This window comes from Bos mutus, chromosome 11, assembly GCF_027580195.1.
Source record: "Bos mutus isolate GX-2022 chromosome 11, NWIPB_WYAK_1.1, whole genome shotgun sequence".
NCBI classification, from domain to species: Eukaryota; Metazoa; Chordata; class Mammalia; order Artiodactyla; family Bovidae; genus Bos; species Bos mutus.
In genome coordinates this window covers 79,065,747-79,083,552 of record NC_091627.1, presented here as the reverse complement: position 1 = coordinate 79,083,552, position 17,806 = coordinate 79,065,747, and positions in this window count along the sequence as shown.

The window sequence follows — 17,806 nt, the reverse complement described above, 5'->3', positions numbered from 1 at the left end:
GATGAAGTGATGTAATTATAAAATAACATATAATGAATAAAAGAATAGTAAAAAGAAGACAACGTCTTTAAAATTGACATTCAAAATAATGGTCCTGAGTCATCAATGAGCACTGAACATCTCTGCAACAATTCTCTTGAAGAAGAGGCACAGGTAATATATTCTTGAAAACTGTCATGAATGATTAAAATAAAACTGCTCTCTGCAGGAAAAAGCCACAGTTGTCTGAGAAATGTCACTTCTGAGGCACACCAAAGCTAGACATTCAAATTCATCTGCTGATTCTTAGAACAAAGATGAAGCCCAAACTTTTCAAATTTCAAGGGTTCCAATGGGTGAGATTTGGCTGTTAAAACCATCACGATCTCCACCCTCGAGAACGTATTTTTATTCCTGGTCCTCTCAGCACATGAACAAGAGCAGCAGCATCGGCCTTTCTCCAAAGCCCTCCACGAGCTCACGGTCCCCTCAAAATGCCATTTCCTCCCTCCCCAAACCTTCCAGTGGAGGCAGTAGGTACATCTGAAAACAGCCACGGCCAAGCGGTCACCATTAGCCAATCCTGTGCTCTGGGAGGAAGTCATCCTGGCCTATAGAGGAAGTCCATTTCCAGTTATTACCACTAGACAAATGGCTTTTAAATTACATCCTAAAAGCCTAACAGGCCATTTGTCTTTTTAAGTAATGGTACAAAAATACTGTATTACTGCCATCCCAGCCCTGCAAACAGATTCTGACGTGCAAGGGGGAGCGTGAGTGGGTGGATAGGAAAGGGGTCCAGGAGTCAGAAACACCTAATGTGAGGTAGGGGGAGGGCAGTGGGTAATCCAGAAAAGCTGGTGGCTTTTCTAGAATGAAATGGGAGGATGCACACTGGCTAGATCTCCGAGAAGGCAAAGCTGAGGTGGTTTTCCCTGGCAGTGTCTAAGATAAATAAAGAAAAGTGTAACTGAGCTTCTGGAATGAGAAAGGTGAGTGAGTATGAAGAGCTTTGGAATGGGGAGAGAGAAAGTCAGGCAATGGCTGTGATGGCTGTGACTGGGCCTCGGCCAGCAGGCTACAGTTGAGACTTTATCTTCAGACACACTACTTTAGGACTTCCCAAGGAAGCGGTCAGGTGCTCTGACTCTGCACTCAGCCTCTGGGCTTCCGGCCTTGCCCTACACTACCCTTGGGAGATCTTAAAAGCCAGGAACTGCTGCCTGCACTGGGCCAGGCGTTAAGTCTCTGACATGTTATGAATAGGGAAACATTAAAGAAAGAATTCCGGCATTCCTTCTCCGTGCTCTAAAGCCTTTGTTTACCTTATTAGTCCAGGCCTGTCAGCTCCCCTGTGAGCTGACAGGTCTGGAGGGTGAAGGAAGCTGTCACCGCATGGTTTCCACGCTGACAGTCTGTCTCGCCTCCGTTTCAGCACATAGCCTGCCTCGAGGCACCAAGTCACGCTGCGTCTTTCAGATTGTGGCCTCCCCGGGGCATGGCGGGACCAGAGCCCCCAGTCTGGAGCCCAGAGAATCACACAGAGGGGCCTCTGGGTCTACCCAGAACAAAAAACTGCCAGCTTTCAGGGATGAAGTTATCATCATCTCCTATGGCTGGCCCCGCCTCCTTCCCAGGGAGGAGGTGCTACTTCTGTATAACTTTGTCCCTCCTGGTTTCTGCAAGACATCTGAAGTCTCACCTTTCATGGAAATAGTCATAGGCTGTTTAAGATACTCCATATACTAATTTCATGTCCCTCAAACTAGAGTTTCACACTCAGATATGCTCGCTGTACAATAAATAAGCAACACATGTTTAGGAGAGTTGATTTTCATAAAGATAAAGAGCTTATGGGGGAAAACCACTATTTCTATATTGGAACAAACACAAACATTAAGAAAAAAATGCAAATTTTACATACATTTTTTACAGATAATACAAAAGTCCAAGATTCTTATGGAATGGAGTTAAGCCCCTGGATTACTTGGATTTATATTTCCACTCTTCTCTGATATTAGGTATTCTCTGGTGAAAAGTTTAAGAACCACTTAACTAACATGACAAATTACAAAATAGTTCCCAGTATCCAGTTTCCTTCAAGTCTACAGAATATGTCTGTCTCAAGTTCTTCATTTACAGCAATAATGATAAAACTGTATTTATATGCCAAGCTCTATTCTAAGCACTTTACGTGAATTATCTCCTTTAATTATGGCCACCAACCAATGACACAAACACTGTTATACCTGTTCAAAGAGGTTAAGTGACATATCCAAGGTCATGCAACTTCAAAGTAGTGGGACCAAGATTTAAACCCAGTCAATCAATACAGAGTCAGATACAACAGAGCAACTAACATATATGTATATCTATGTATGTGTGTGTATATATATGTGTATATCAATACACACATATATATTTATATATAGTACGACACCAGACCTTCTTTTCTTAGCCGTTCATCCATACTTTAAAATGAAGGGACTAGATCAAGTGATCTCAAAGGTCTCTTTCAGCTTTGCATTCCTGGGGCTAAAGTATGAGAAACATGATCCAGTAAAGAGAAACCCTATCTTACAGAGACAGATCCAAAATGGCCAGGGTATCCTTAGTTTAGTCTCCTTCACTTTTGGAAGGTGGGAATTTCGAGCTGGCTTCACTATCAGAATCAAGTCAGGCAAAATGAAATCAAGATGGCTTCTGGGAGGAAGCCCTTAGAGTGGGCTCACAGATCAAGGACCCCAGAGGCTTTCCAAAGCATACACAGTGCTGTGGTGAGGCCAACATCTGTAGAATGGGAGTGGCTGCTTAGTAGCCGCACTTGCCTGCAAAGTAAATGGAGAAAACGATAGTCAAGTGACAAATGTGTGATATGAAAGGAAGCAGTGTGGCTGAATAGAGTGCTTAAGAGGAATGCCTATCTGCCTGTGGGCTCCTACAGGGTCTGAACAACAGAGCTCTGAAGGATAAGGACATCTGGTGCCCACACCCCACCTTCCTTCCCTTTAAAAAAAGGCCTTCTGGGCCTGTTCTTACAAAAAGCACAGCAAAGGCAGGCTTAATCCATGGAGTCAAGAGAGGAAGCAGACAACCAGGCAAGAGGTCCAGAGGAAGAGGAGACAAGGGGAGAGGAGCCTCAGTGAGAAGGTGTATGTGAGGGAAGAGAGACCCCACCGATCTCATGGCCCATCAGCTGCCACAGTGGGGACATGGGCTTGATATTTGAGGACATGGAGCTTTTATTAGCACTGATAAGAAGCCTCTCTTTACCCATTTGTCTCTAAATGTCTCTCACCCCACCCTAAATAGTCCAGAGAATTCCCCAAAATACTTGACTCAAAATAACGCTCCCAAAGAAACTGGCACCATGATGCCAAGGATGTGATGCATGGGAGATTTCAAAATATTCAACTCATGGTACAGTGTGGCTACCAACTGACCAGAACAGGGTTCCCGTCAGACAACTACATGCTAAGTCCCTTCTACCATCTAGTTTTAACTTTCAGTGATGTTAACTCCCCATGTGGGGAAGGCAGTCACCCTTAAACTTAGCTTCTTTGGATTTCTCCTGTTTGCAATGCCTGCCTCTCTGCCCTGAATTCCCCCTCAAGCTTCTCTCGAGTCCTGGGCTCTCTCCAGCAAAGGCCATTAAAGCACGTGACCTGCACATCATTCATTCCAACTTCCAAGTTGTCACCCAACCTCTGCCCCTGGAAAGTGCCCTTGCCTCCCCTTCCCTGGCCACATGTCCCAGCCCTGAGCTCTGCCTATGGTCTCCTGACTCCTATAATGCTTCCCTCCACTCCAACCAGTCTTGTTAGTATCCCATCCAGGACACTTTAGTCTGGACTTGGCATTGGACGATAGGAAGCTCCCTCCTTGAGTGAGCATTGCCCTACCATTTCATTTGACTGCTTCTTCAATGAGTTCTGCTGCCACACCCAGGCTGTACGCCCCTTGGGGGCATGGAGCAGTTTCCTCTTGCAACCCCACGGAGCCCAGGGCAGGACTGAGCCTCTGCTGGTGTTCAAAACCATCAAGCCACCAAACTGACCTATGCCTGGATGCAAGTCCTGGCCTGGACACTGGCAGTCACCCTTGACTGGGGGCCTCCATAAACTGAAAGATTGGACTGTGGTTCCCAATCCTGGTACCACATTACAGTCACCTGGGGACTTAGAAAAAGTCTCACTAGCCAGGACCTACCCCAGGGCTTTTGCTTGAATTGTGTTGGATGGGAGCAGACATCCGTTTTTGTCCTTTTAAAAAGCATTCCTCGGTGGCTCACTGGTAAAGAATCTACCTGCAGTACAGGAGACTCGGGAGATGCAAGTTAGATCCCTGCATTGGGAAGATCCCCTGAAGTAGGAAATGGCAACCTGCTCCAGTATTCTTGCCTGGAAAATTCCATGGACAGAGGAGCCTGGTGGGCTGCAGTCCATGGGGTTGCAAAGAGTAGGATATGATTGAGCACACACACACAAAGCATTCCAGATGATTCCAAGTTGCAGCCAAAACTGAGAACCACCAGATTAGATCATCCCAGTCCTGTGAACTCTGTGCTTCCATGAATTGAACTGAACTGGATGGCAGTCCAGGCGAGGTCATCCCTGAGTGGCTGCTGCTGCTGCTGTTAAGTCACTTCAGTCGTGTCCGACTCTGTGTGACCCCAGAGACGGCAGCCCGCCAGGCTCCCCCGTACCTGGGATTCTCCAGGCAAGAACGCTGGAGTGGGTCACCATTTCCTTCTCCAATGCATGAAAGTGAAAAGGGAAAGTGAAGTCACTCAGTCGTGTCCAACTCTTCGCGACCCCATGGACTGCAGCCTACCAGGCTCCTCCGTCCATGGGATTTTCCAGGCAAGAATACTGGAGTGCGGTCCCTGAGTGGGGGTTAGCTTTAAAGCCCTCGGTGACTGACAGGCGGGGAGGCCGCAGGTGGGGCTATAGCAATAGCTGCTGTTGGAACTCAGGATGGGTCATCAACTATTCACATGGCGGGTCCTCCCCTGAGGCTGTTCTTGGGTGATGCTTGCTCCACAGGGCTCTTAGATGCTGAATAAAAGGGTTAAGGCCGCCCCCAAATCTGCCCCCCTTCCCCTCCCTACGTGCTCTTTAGAGTGTCAAGAAAAGTTCAAGATTGCTGTTGGCAGGTTGTGCCAAAATTCCTGCCTGAACATATTGGATTATAAAATATGTGGATGTGACAAGCATATCTGACAGATCAGTTTGCTTCACACTAAGACAATGTTTAGAAGACAGACATGTTTTTTTCACTGTTGTGGTTTAGAGTTTTTTGGTCATTTTGTGTGTTTCCCGAGTGTTTTCATTCTTTCCTCCTTCTTGAAATATGGTCCTGACTTTGAGTTGTGACATCAATTAAAAACTAAGCTAATGAGAAATCAAAACCCATGGGAGTGCATTAAATGCCACTTAGGAAAGTTGATTCCGGCTTTTTTTCCAAGCCCAATCTTGGACACCAAATCATACACAATTACAAACCTTCATTTTTCCTTGGATATAAAAGTCTTTTTGTAACTCTCTCTCTCATTGTGGGGCTGCATAAATGGGGTATATTCATATTCTCTCTCGCCCTCCCTCCCTCCTTCCCTCGCTCTCCCACTTGTTGAAACAAGCACAGTAATTGCATTACCAGATTTCCAGGATTAACTTTTGGTTCAAGGAAAAGAGTTCAGTTTGAGCGTGTATCTGTAATTAGAGGTGGTAGGGTAATTAGCTGCACACAGCTAGACTGTGTCTACAAGGGACCTAGAAGACAGGTCTATTTGTTCTGTTTCATCAAACAATTTAATCAAACAGTGAGTGCCTTGCTCACAGACCTCACAGAACAAATATTTGCTGATTGATTGATTCATCAAACAACTGGTCAATTCAGTTAAACTAGCTCTTTGCTGTCCAGTAATCTAAGGAAAGAAAAATAATTGACCTAAGTCTTTCACTTTTTAAATGGTTGCTTTGCTGCCTTACAGAAACAACGGCAGAATAGCACACGGTAAAGGTGCTGAAATCCACTTCTTTCTTTTCTTTTCATGTCTTTCCAAAATAAATAGCATTTAAAAATTAATAGGCTACGAGATGAAAATCTACAAGACACACTCATCACTTTGTCTACCCAAAGGCCCCCTTCTCCGAGCAGCCTGTCTCCTAGCAGTCAAGGTGTCTCCCATCGTTGAGAGGCACTTAAGTCAGCACACCCCTCGAGGGATGCCTCTCAAGCGACAGGAGAGGATGCAGTCACGTCACTGGGTATTTTGCTGTGGACGTGATGCCAACAGCTAGAAGCACAAGGAACACCCAGTCTGGACGCTGGTGTCATGCCCACTTCACAGAGAAACCTCTGATTTCTTTGTTGCTGCTAGCAGACAGTAATGACTGGCTAAAAGCCCTTCTCGGTCCTGCTCTGCTGCTACAAATTCCTGGTGGGGAGTGAAGTGTTTCAACACACTTAATTTTCCATTCTGGACCAAGTGACCAGAGGATATTTGTCTCTGTTGGGCCCAGAAGAAAGAAGCTTGCCCCACAGCAAGGCAAGGCTCCAGCTGTGCACAGAAATGCCTGGCCGGAGGCTCTCTGCGGAGGCTAAAGAATGGCAGGGAGGCCGTTTTCCATGAAAAGCAATTTAAAATGACATGATGTTAAAGGCCAGAAGTCCAAATAAGGCAAACAGCCCATCACCTGTGAGTGATCCCCTGAGCCCAGTCACATTTTTTAAAAATCCATCTCACAAATTGTTCAGTGTTTAACTTGAAGTCCATTTGTTAATTTGGTAAACACTGGCATGATATTGACAATATGACTCTAATCCAGGCAGGAAGGAAGTATCAGATGTCAGACGACTTCGGCCCCCATTTGAGTCCCTCCTCACCTGAGGGTCAGGGAGGGGATAGTGACAGTTCAGACAACAGGTGGAGGAGCAGGAGAGGCAGGGGCCCCTTAACCCTCTGTGTGCCAGGACACTCTCACTTGGGGTGCAGGGCAGAACCCACAGAGCTTCCCTCTCTCTTGGCAGTATAAGAGCAATTTACACTCATAAAACACTTCTCACAGTTAAAGCTTCTGTCCTGTCCCATGTGACCAGATGTGACAAGGGGTAATTTTCAAATTAACTTGGCTGGGCCATGGTGACCAGCTATTTGATCAAACATTATTCTGGATGTTTCTGTGAAGGTAGTTTATTGGATGAGATTAATATTTGAATCAGTCAACTTGGAGTGAGCAGATTACTCTCCTTCAATCAGTTAAAGGCCTGAATATGGAACAAAGTCTGACCATCCCTGAGCAAGAAGGAATTCTGCCAGCTGACCACATGTGGACTTGGGCAGCAACTCTTCCCTGAGTTTTCAGCCTGACAGCCTACCCTGCAGATTTTGGACTTGGCAAGCCTCTACAATCACATGGACCAATTCTGTAAAGTCAGTCTCTCTCTCCTCTCCCTTCTCTCAGAAATACAGATATTTCTGTTGGTTCTGTTTTTCTGGAGGACCTTAACTAATACACCAGAAATATGATCAACCCCATTTTACAGATGAGGAAACAGCTTCATTGAGAATAGGAACCCAAATCAGGCCACTGCAGTGTAAACTGGTCACAGAGACAGGCATTGAGTCTGTGTTCTCACCTGGTGACTTCACCATTTAGTAACATAAAAACCCAGAGCTGGAAAAGGACCCAAAAGTCAGGGCTTTAGCCTGGTAAGATAAACATATGTCTTGATCATATCACTTTTGTTCTTAATGATTTCCAGGTATGTAAGCCCACTTCCCACCCACATCATCCGTTGCTTCTTCCTCCACTGCCAATTGGAACAATCTACTCTCTCAACTTAAACCATTTTCTTTGGTGATATCACCACACAGGAGAAAAGTACTGCTTATAAAGTTTCTAGCAGGAGCCCTGGAGAAGGCAATGGCACCCCACTTCAGTACTCTTGCCTGGAAAATCCCATGGATGGAGGAGCCTCGTAGGCTGTAGTCCATGGGGTTGCTAAGAGTCGGACATGACTGAGCGATTTCACTTTCACTTTCATGCATTGGAGAAGGAAACGGCAACCCACTCCAGTGTTCTTGCCTGGAGAATCCCAGGGACAGGGGAGCCTGATGGGCTGCTGTCTATGGGGTCGCACAGTGTCCGACACGACTGAAGTGACTTAGCAGCAGCAGGAGCCTTCTGTGAACTAAAATAAAGTTTTAAATAGCATGTGACCCATAGCTCAGAACACAGTTAATGCACAGAATCAAGAAATTAAACAACTATGTTTGTGGTATCCTACAAAGGTGACCTAGGCTTTGTAAACTATAAGGCAAACATACAAACGGAAATCATTGTCATCATTAATGTTCCAGGTTGCAGGACCAGATGAAGTTGAGAAAACATTCAATTTCTCAGGTATAAAGCAGACACAAGGTCCGTCTAGTCCATTATGGTTTTTCCAGTAGTCATGCATGGATGTGAGAGTTGGACTATAAAGAAGGCTGAGCACTGAAGAATTGATGCTTTTGAACTGTGGTGTTGGAGAATACTCTTGAGGGTCCCCTGGACTGCAAGGAGATCCAACCAGTCCATTCTGAAGGAGATCAGTCCTGAATATTTATTGGAAGAACTGATGCTGAAGCTGAAACTCCAATACTTTGGCCACCTGATGTGCAGAACTGACTCATTGGAAAAGACCCTGATGGTAGGAAAGATTGAAGGAAGGAGAAGGGGATGATAAAGGATGAGATGGTTGGATGGCATCACCGACTCAATGGACATAAGTCTGAGTAAACTCCAGGAGTTGGCGATGGACAGGGAGGCCTGGCGTGCCACAGTCCATGGGGTTGCAAACAGTCAGACATGACTGAGCGACTGAACTGAACTGAAGGCACAGGTGGTAAACTCTTCTGGTTCAAGGTTAAGACTGTGTGTGTGTGTTAGTCACTCAGTCATGTCCGACTCTTTGTGACCTCATGGACTGTAGCCCATCCGGCTCCTCTGTCCATGGAAATCTCCAGGGAAGAATATTGGAGTGGGTAGCCATTCCCTTCTTCAGGGGATCTTCCTGACCCAGGGATGGAACTTGTGTCTCTTGCATTGCACGCAGATTCCTTACCATCTGAGCCACCGAGGAAACCCTAAGGTTGAGACTACTCCATGAAGTGAGATGACATGAGATTTAATACCCTAAATTTGACTGAATAAATTCTGTACCCCTGGCTCAGACCCTCTTCAAATTCTCCAAATCCTCTCCTTTCTTCACAGCAAAATAAATAAGTCCCCCTTTTATTAATAGTTCTTTTATTAAAGAGAACTATTTTGGTTGCAAGAAACAGAAACCACCTTACGTTAAATATACAAGCGTAGGTTCACAGAACCCGAGGGCAAGAGCAATTAAACCTAAGGAGCAGAATGGAATCAGAAAATGAAGATCCATGGGGAACCCAGGGGTTATTCCCTTTTTTCTCTCCCAATGACTCCATTATCTCTCTGCTAACTCAGTCCACATAGTAGGGAGAAGCCTCCTTGCTGGCCCCAAATGTGTATTTCTTCTTTGTTTGAAAGTGTTAGCCAAGAATGAAATCTCGTGGTCCTTATTCCAGATTCATGGGGGAGGAATTCTGACTGTCCAGATTTCAGCCAGATGCCTACCCCCTGATCAAACTGCCTGGGTCTGGGCTCAGTTAGTTCCTTCCACATGACTGGCAGAGGACCATGACTATGTATCTTGTGACCCGAGACAGCAGGATGGAGACAGGAAAGTCACCCTTCTAGAGTGTCAGCCATACCAGTGTTTCTCAAAGTTGCTCTGCATCCAAACCACCTGGGAAGGTAAGAAAACTATACATTCTGCAAGCCCAGTCTAGCTCAGAGACCCTGGGTCAATACCTTCTAGGTGTCAGCAGCAGTCTACTAGGAAGGGGAAAAGATGAGCAGTACACTTAGCAATATCCGTCCCTTCTTTTCTTGCGGCATCCCATGGACCGAGGAGCCTGGTGGGCTACAGTCCATGGGGTTGCAAAGAACCAGACACGCTGAGCTACTAACACCTAACACTCCCCCCTTTTCCCACCCCACCCAAATGAGTCTATGCAACTTCCCTTTCTTCCAGAAAACACTATAAATGTCATCAGGCAGTACAGAGTACGAGATGAAGAATAATAATCTAATAACCCTATACCAACCTTTCACCTTGTAGCAAGTGTATCCCCTCTTAGTAAGTACTCCCTGCTGGCTGGTCATTGAGCAAGGCTGTTTAATAAATATGATCTTGTTCCATCCTCACAATAATCCCACAAGGTACATGCTTCTCATTCTCATTGGACAGGTGAAGAAAGTGAAGTTCAGAGAGGTTAAGTGACTTGTCCAAGGCCACTTAGCAAGTCAGTGACATACCACTTACCTGTATGCTCCATGTCTCCATCAGTTCCATGAGGCCAGAGATGATATGTACCTGCTTTTGCCCCTCCCAGTATCCATCCACAGCACCTGGTGCCTGACGAAGGACAGTTGATCAGTAGTGTTTAAGGGGCAAATGTAAAATAAATGAATGGCAGTCTGACAGTCTTCAATGAGCCCAATCTGTGTATTCCTATCAGTGCTTTCCAGCCACTTGGTTGGTGCACTTTGGCAGGTCTTGATTGGTTACAGGTTGACTGAGATAAATAATCCCCCAGGAGCTGGGGCAGCCAGGGCCCCTGGACTAGTAACTTCCTCTAGCTAGAAGTAGCCTTGTCTACTTCCTTAGAAATATTTTGTTCAACAATATTCTGCTCTACATGTGGTATGACTAGAGAAAGGGTAGGAAGTATGGCGTCAAATCATTTAAAGGACTTCCCTGGTGGCCCAGTAGCTGGGAATCTACCTTTCAATGCAGGGGATGTGTATTTGATCTCTGGTCGAGGAAGTAAGATCCCACATGCCATACAGTAACTAAGGTCATGCACCACAGCTAAGACTTAATGAAGCCAAATAAATAAATATCTTAAAAAAAAAAAAAAGACTAAATGTGTGTCGTGCTCATTAAAAATTGGAAGATGGGTTATCCTAAATGTCTCTAGTTGTCCTGAGACATTTAGAAAATTGTTCTGCATCCTCTTTCTTGGGAAAGTCCTGGATGACAGCCCTTATGAGCCAGCAGCCTCTTCCTCCCCAGCAAGAACACCTGAAGCCTCCAGAGTAAAACCCAGGCCCTAGGAAAGACCAGCAGCATCTGGCATTCCTCACGTGAAAGTCAGAGGCCCCAAGCCTATGCCAGGACTTTGAAATGCCTTTCCTGCCAGGGATTATGTTCATTTGCACAGGGTCTGAGACAGAAATTCCAAAGAGATGATACTGGAAACCAAAGGCCTCTATCATATTAACAATACAGACAGGAAGGCTCCCTCGGCAGCTGGTAGCAAACATGTATTACATAAAGATGGGGCCCTGGTCTCAGCCCCAACCCCAGCCAGCCAGCCAAGTCACTTTGGATTATGAATAGAAACAATGAAAACTTACTAGGTTTATTAGACACTGTTTTTAGCTATTAGGTGCCTGCACTTACATGCTAATTTCTGTGTCAAAGAATCAATGATTTCTCCAGGTTAGGTATCAACCACAGCTCAGCAGGCTGCAAAAATCAGGCTGTACTTACCTTTCACTTGATCTTCCGTGCCGTATATGGGTGTAGCTGTGGCCATGAGCAGAGACCAGAGCCAGTGGAAGGCTGGGTCACAAGGCACAGCACACAGAGCATCAGCTCTACATTCAGATGCCTTGCTCAGCCAGTCAACAGCTGGGTGACCTGACAAGGCAGGACCCACACTGTTAATTGACCGTTTTAAACATCAGCCTGCCCAGGCACCCTCAACCCTCACATACCCCAAACCCTGATTCCAGTTCCCAGATTCCTATACCCATCACTTTTTCAGTCAGCAAGCAAGTTAGCTAAGTGGATGTCAAAAGCAGGCAATCACACCTTTAATTAGTGTGAGTTCAGACATACACAGACAGCCCTTTAGCTTTCCCATCTATAAAATGACAATACTAATAATCCTTGCCAGGATTCTGAACCCTTATGGGTTCATAGTCCTGCTCTGGACCATTTGTTGTGTAACTTGATTTAACTTCTCCTGGCCTCAGTTTCCTCATACATAAAAGGGAGACTGGACTGTGGAGAGGAGTCATGAGATTTGTGTATTTATTCTTTTGCAAATTGCTAAGTTTTAAGTCCATCTACTTTGTATTTTGGAACACTTAGCTTATATTGATTTGTAAGAGCTCTTTACATATTGTAAACCTTGCCTTTGCTCATCAGTGCCACCTTTTTGTGTTAGTGTGTCTTTTATTTATGGCATGTAAAGTGCTCAACATGGTGACTCTGACATTGGCAGCAATTTTATTATTGAGAAACAGTTTCTAAAGGGAAAGTTCCAGAACAAGATGAACTATCATTAGTTTGTTATTACCAACAAGGTAATAATCCAAAGAGAAGCAGCTTCACCTTCCTGGAGAATTGAAGCCAATTTGAGCTTACTGGAAGCAAGGGGTGCTGTAGAAAGAGACGTGGCTGCCTAGGGCTACACAGGAGACCTGAGGGCCTCAGGAGAAAAAGATAAATGTGGAGAGGAACCAAGATCCTAAGAACGAAGGACTTTCCTAGAATCAGACTCTATTGCATCCCCACTTAAACCACACATGCACACACATCACACACACACACACATCGCATGGACTGCACATCACACATGCACATCACACCTTCGCACTTCTCATGCACACAACTCACGTCTCACATAAACACCCATACACACACATCATACATCACACACAGATGCGCACATACTCACATACACATCACACACATGCACATACTCATATCACACACATATGCATAACACACACACATGCATACTCATCACACAAACATCTCACACCCCTATCTCTCTCTCTCACACACACACAAACCGAAGAGCAGTAAAAAGATCGACGAGAAAGACTGCCCTACACTCTTCCAGCAGGCATGTTCCAGCACTGTTCCAGCACTGGAAAGGGGGACTTAAGCTGGGCTTCCCCAGGGCATCTCTCCCCTCCCCTCTCTTTCTTTCGCCTCTCTTTCTTTCATGGAAAGACTGTTCCAGCACTGGCTGGAACAGAAACCAGGCTGAGAAAGTGCCTTTGTGTGAACAAAGGTCATGGATGCTTAACAAGGGGAGCTTTGAGAGCAAAAAGAAGACAGTAATCTGGGTGCCTGCATAAAGACCTTGCAGGACATAATGCACATTCTTTGACCCTCAAGCAGCCCTCAGAGGTGACCAGAATAGGTTATTTACAAGTCCTTTAAAAGAAGGGGAAACTGAGGCTCTGAAGTTCCATGTTTTATTTTAAAACACTTAGTTCTCAAATACCAGAACCAGGGCCAGGATCTGGGTCTTTTGATTCCTGGTCAAAGTCATTCACTCAACAGATGTTTATTGAGACCCTACTGTGGGCCTGGCTTTAAGTTGTTTTTTTCCTTAACCCCTGGTTATTGAAGCTTTCTGAGCTCCCCAGATCTTTCCATGTTGGCCTAATGCACCCTAGGATTCCCAGAACCAGAGTCTCAGGCTGCAAGGACCCTTGGAAAGGACTCTGGCCAGACTGGCATGTCTCAGGGTTCTGTGAATATTCCTATATCATATATCTAAGAAAACAGAACATTGCTTTGTTTGCCAGACAGCTGGACCATGGCAGCTCTAATAAAGACCAAGCTCAGGGCCCAAGCAGAATCCTCCAGTTTATTTAATAGCATAAGAGGTTTGTGAGCCTAGGAAATACCTTTGGTTTCACTGTCCCAGTTGAAAATCCTTTTACATTCTAGTTCCTGCTGACTCAGCCAGATGAACGTGGCTTGGGTTTGGGCTAGAGGGGAGGAGATACCTCCTGTCCCTAACCCCAAGTTCCCTGGCATGCCGAAACAGCCCCCAGTGGGCTCCATCTCACTTCATTCCTCCAACAAGCACTCCCAACACCACCTGGTCTGTTTGGGGGTCTGAGCCGTGATGAGACCACAGAGACTGAAAACATGCCCAGGACAAGCTGCCACAGGGTGCTCACAGCTCTCCTGGCCCCCCTCCTCCCCAGTATCCTCACCCCCTTCCCCTCTTTCAGGAAAGTCTAATCAACCAGGGCCAGAGCTGTGGTAACTGAGCTTAGACATGGGATCGGATGTCCGGTGGGCCCCCACCATAAACTTCAGGTCACATAATTCAACTCGATCCCTCACTCCATCCTACACTTTATATGCTTCGGGGGACACGGCAGCTGATGGTGAGAGAGATAAGTCCCTGTGATGGGGCTGCAAGATGAGGGATTGCTCTCAAATGGAAAAGTTACTTCAGATCCAAAGAGAAGCAACTGGTTCAAGACCCTGAAGTGGGAAGGGGAGGGGAGGTGAAAGAAAGAGAGGGGAGGGGAGGGCCGCCCTGGGGAAGCCCAACTTGAGTCCCCCCTTTGCACTCTGACCCCCACTGGGAAGACTCCTTGCTTGTGACCCAGGCAAACTCAGAACCCTGTAGGGAGGTTTGGGATCCCTCTATTTTCTCATCTGTAACATGGGAAGGAGAAAATCTGCTGAGAAAATGAGATGAAATATCAATGCACATCAGTCCTGGGAGGAAAAACCCTTGAATAGGGCAAGAAGGTTATTTTCCATCCTCACAACCAGATAAACACAGGGTGTATGCTTCATTTTGTTCATAGGCATTGACACCGTGGAGTGTGGACAATGGTGTATGGAGTCAACATCTAAGAAAGCACAGTCCTCCAAGGAACATTAGAAAGAGGCTTTGACTCCCTCCTTCTGTTTTCACAAACCCAGCGCCCCCAGAGCCCAGGAAACCAGGAACAATGGAGCAAGTGGCCCTCCGTCTGCTCACACCCTCCCAGCTCGGGAATCAGACCCATCCTCCCAGCCAAGGCCTTGCACCTTTGGCTGCTGTATACCCCAGGGTACCATCTGCCCTGTCACACTTGAATCGGGCTTTTCATCTGCGCAAACCTCTCTCCCCACAGTCGTGGCCGAACAAGCCCGATGGCAGGGCCGCTGTACAACAGTGTTTAGACACATCACTAAATATTTCCAGCTGCCCAGAGGCCCCTGTTCTATATGAGGTGAGACTGTGAGGTCTCACTGCACAGGCGAGGACAGCCACAGGGCATCCCTGACTTCTCTCTACTGTCCTCCATTTGATGAAAGACTTGTGGTTAAACCTTTATCTTCCATAAACATTTAAAATGTGGTTACCTTGATTTCCATGTCTCATTTTTGTTTTATTTTAAAAAAATGGGTTCCTTGCAGTAAAACATCTGATACTGTGGATGTTCTGCAGAAAACAGATGTTTCTCCCATGTAATAGACGTTGGCGGGCCTCCACATGCCCACCAGGCCTCCCACTCACTCTCAGACACACGCATGCACACATGTGTCCCATGAAAGGCTGGGCGTGGCTGGGTCTCACTGGGGACAGCAAGGCTGGGGTCTCCACAGCCATGGCACCTTTCAGGCAGGAGGCCAGAGAGGTAACAGGACTGGGACTGTCCCTGGGAGGGCTTCCTGCCTGAGTTCCTGCTCTCCAGGCTCCACACTCAGCCTCATGCTGCGGAGCTGCGAGGCTCATCTGAGCACTCCAGTTCATTCTGCCTCCAGGGTGATGGGGTAGAGCTTCACACCAAAGCTTCACATCTTGATCGAGGGTACACAAAGCAGCCTTGCCAAGTCTCCCCCTCAGGCACTGGGGTGGCCTGGCTCACTCATTCCCCCAGGAATTTACTCACCATCCCCTCTGGAGTTTCCCCTGGAACAGGCTGAGCCAGCCTTGCTTCCATCCCAGGGATAGTAGCACTTTCATAGAGACCCTGAAAAATAAAGTTATCAAGACCTGAAGGGGTTTCCCTGGTAGCTCAGCTGGTAAAGAATCCGCCTGTAAAGCAGGAGACCCACGTTCGATTCCCATATCAGGAAGGTCCCCTGGAGGAGGGCACGGTGACCCACTCTGGTATTCTTGCCTGGAGAAAGAATCCCAAAGACAGAGGAGCCTAGTCGGGTACAGTCCATGGGGTCACAAAGAGTCGGACATGACTGAAGTGACAGAACATGCACCAAGACCTACTATTGAATGTCTCAGGTGCTCTGAAGCTGTTTCTGGGCAACAGGGGACTCTGTTATGCTGAAGGGGGTCTCCGCCACCCACAACACTCTACCCAGAGGACAGTGTTCTAGAACTTGCCCAGCATTGGGATGCCTGGGCATCCCAATGGAAGATTCCCTTTCAATCTGCCTCTCCTTGTCCCATGACCCCAGCAGCATCACTTCCCCTCTATATACCTCAGGATCACTTAAGGAAGCTGGTTGTAAGCAAACATCCGTGCTGCAAAGTCGCAGTCCTGTCCAACTCTTTGCGACCCTATGGACCATAGCCCGCCAGGATCCTCTGTCCATGGCAGGCAAGAATACTGGAGTGGGTTACCATGCCCTCCTCCAGGGGACTTTCCTGACCCACGAAACGAACCTGGGTCTCCTGAGTTGCAGGCAGATTCTTTACCCACTGAATCACCTGAGAAGCCCCTGTAAAGCAACTGTACACCGATAAAAAATTTAAAAAGGAAGCTGGACTTTCCTCTCTGAGCTCTTATAGTTCCTATGAACTGAAATTCTGAACCAATGTTTCTGTGAAATTACTTTCATAGAATTATATTTATAAATCCAAGTGAGATGTGCAGATACTTACTGAAGTGTGAACAAATTCTTAAAAAGAGAGAGAAAGTGAGAGGAAGACAATGATGATATTATAACAAATGACTGAAAAACGAGGGTAGAAAAAAATAAGAGGAATCCTAGTTGCTACACAAAATCTTTGCAAAGGAGACTGTAAATTTGGGTCTGGGCCTCCTAAATATAGAGCAACAAGGATAATACTGTCAGTTACGAGAAGAATGATATCACTGAGTAGAAAACAACAAACCATGACTCAGAAGAATCACAGATATTTTTGAGACTTCAAAGCAATTTCTCACAGGGAATTTTGAGGTGTGTATTAAACCAATAGTAGTAAACCAATTTGTTTTCATCTAGAAAAACAAATGGGTAAGTCTTTTTTTCCAAATTGAAGTTTATTTTTAAATGCAAAGAAATGAAACAGAAAAGAATTCCTCTGGCCAAAGGGGAAAAAATCTGGGGACAAGGACTCCATGCTGTGTGCTGGATGCCAAAGTAACCTCCAGCCTCACTCCGCAAACAGCTCAGCTGAATTGACCGGCCACTGCATGAGTCACAGTCTCCAAATCCTGCTGGAAGGTAGGAGTCCCCTGGAAGGCTCGCTCAGCACACAGAGCCCACAGCCCCACAGCAAACTGATTGCATTAGAATCTTGAGTGACGAGGGAGATGGGGTGTGATCTGTGGCCCCTGGTGACCTATGTCCAGCAAGCTTTGGAAACACTGCTATAAACCAATATCACAACTATTTGGCTCAACTAGACAGTAAAATGGAGAAGGCAATGACACCCCACCCCAGTACTCTTGCCTGGAAAATCCCATGGACAAAGGAGCCTGGTAGGCTGCAGTCCATGAGGTCTCTAAGATTCGGACATGACTGAGCGAATTCACTTTCACTTTTCACTTTCATGCATTGGAGAAGGAAATGGCAACCCACTCCAGTGTTCTTGCCTGGAGAATCCCAGGGATGGGGGAGCCTGGTGGGCTGCCATCTATGGGGTCGCACAGAGTCGGACACGACTGAAGCGACTTAGCAGCAGTAGCAGCAGCAGACAGTAAAAGCTCCTTAGGTGGCAAGCCTCATCCCTGCGAATGTG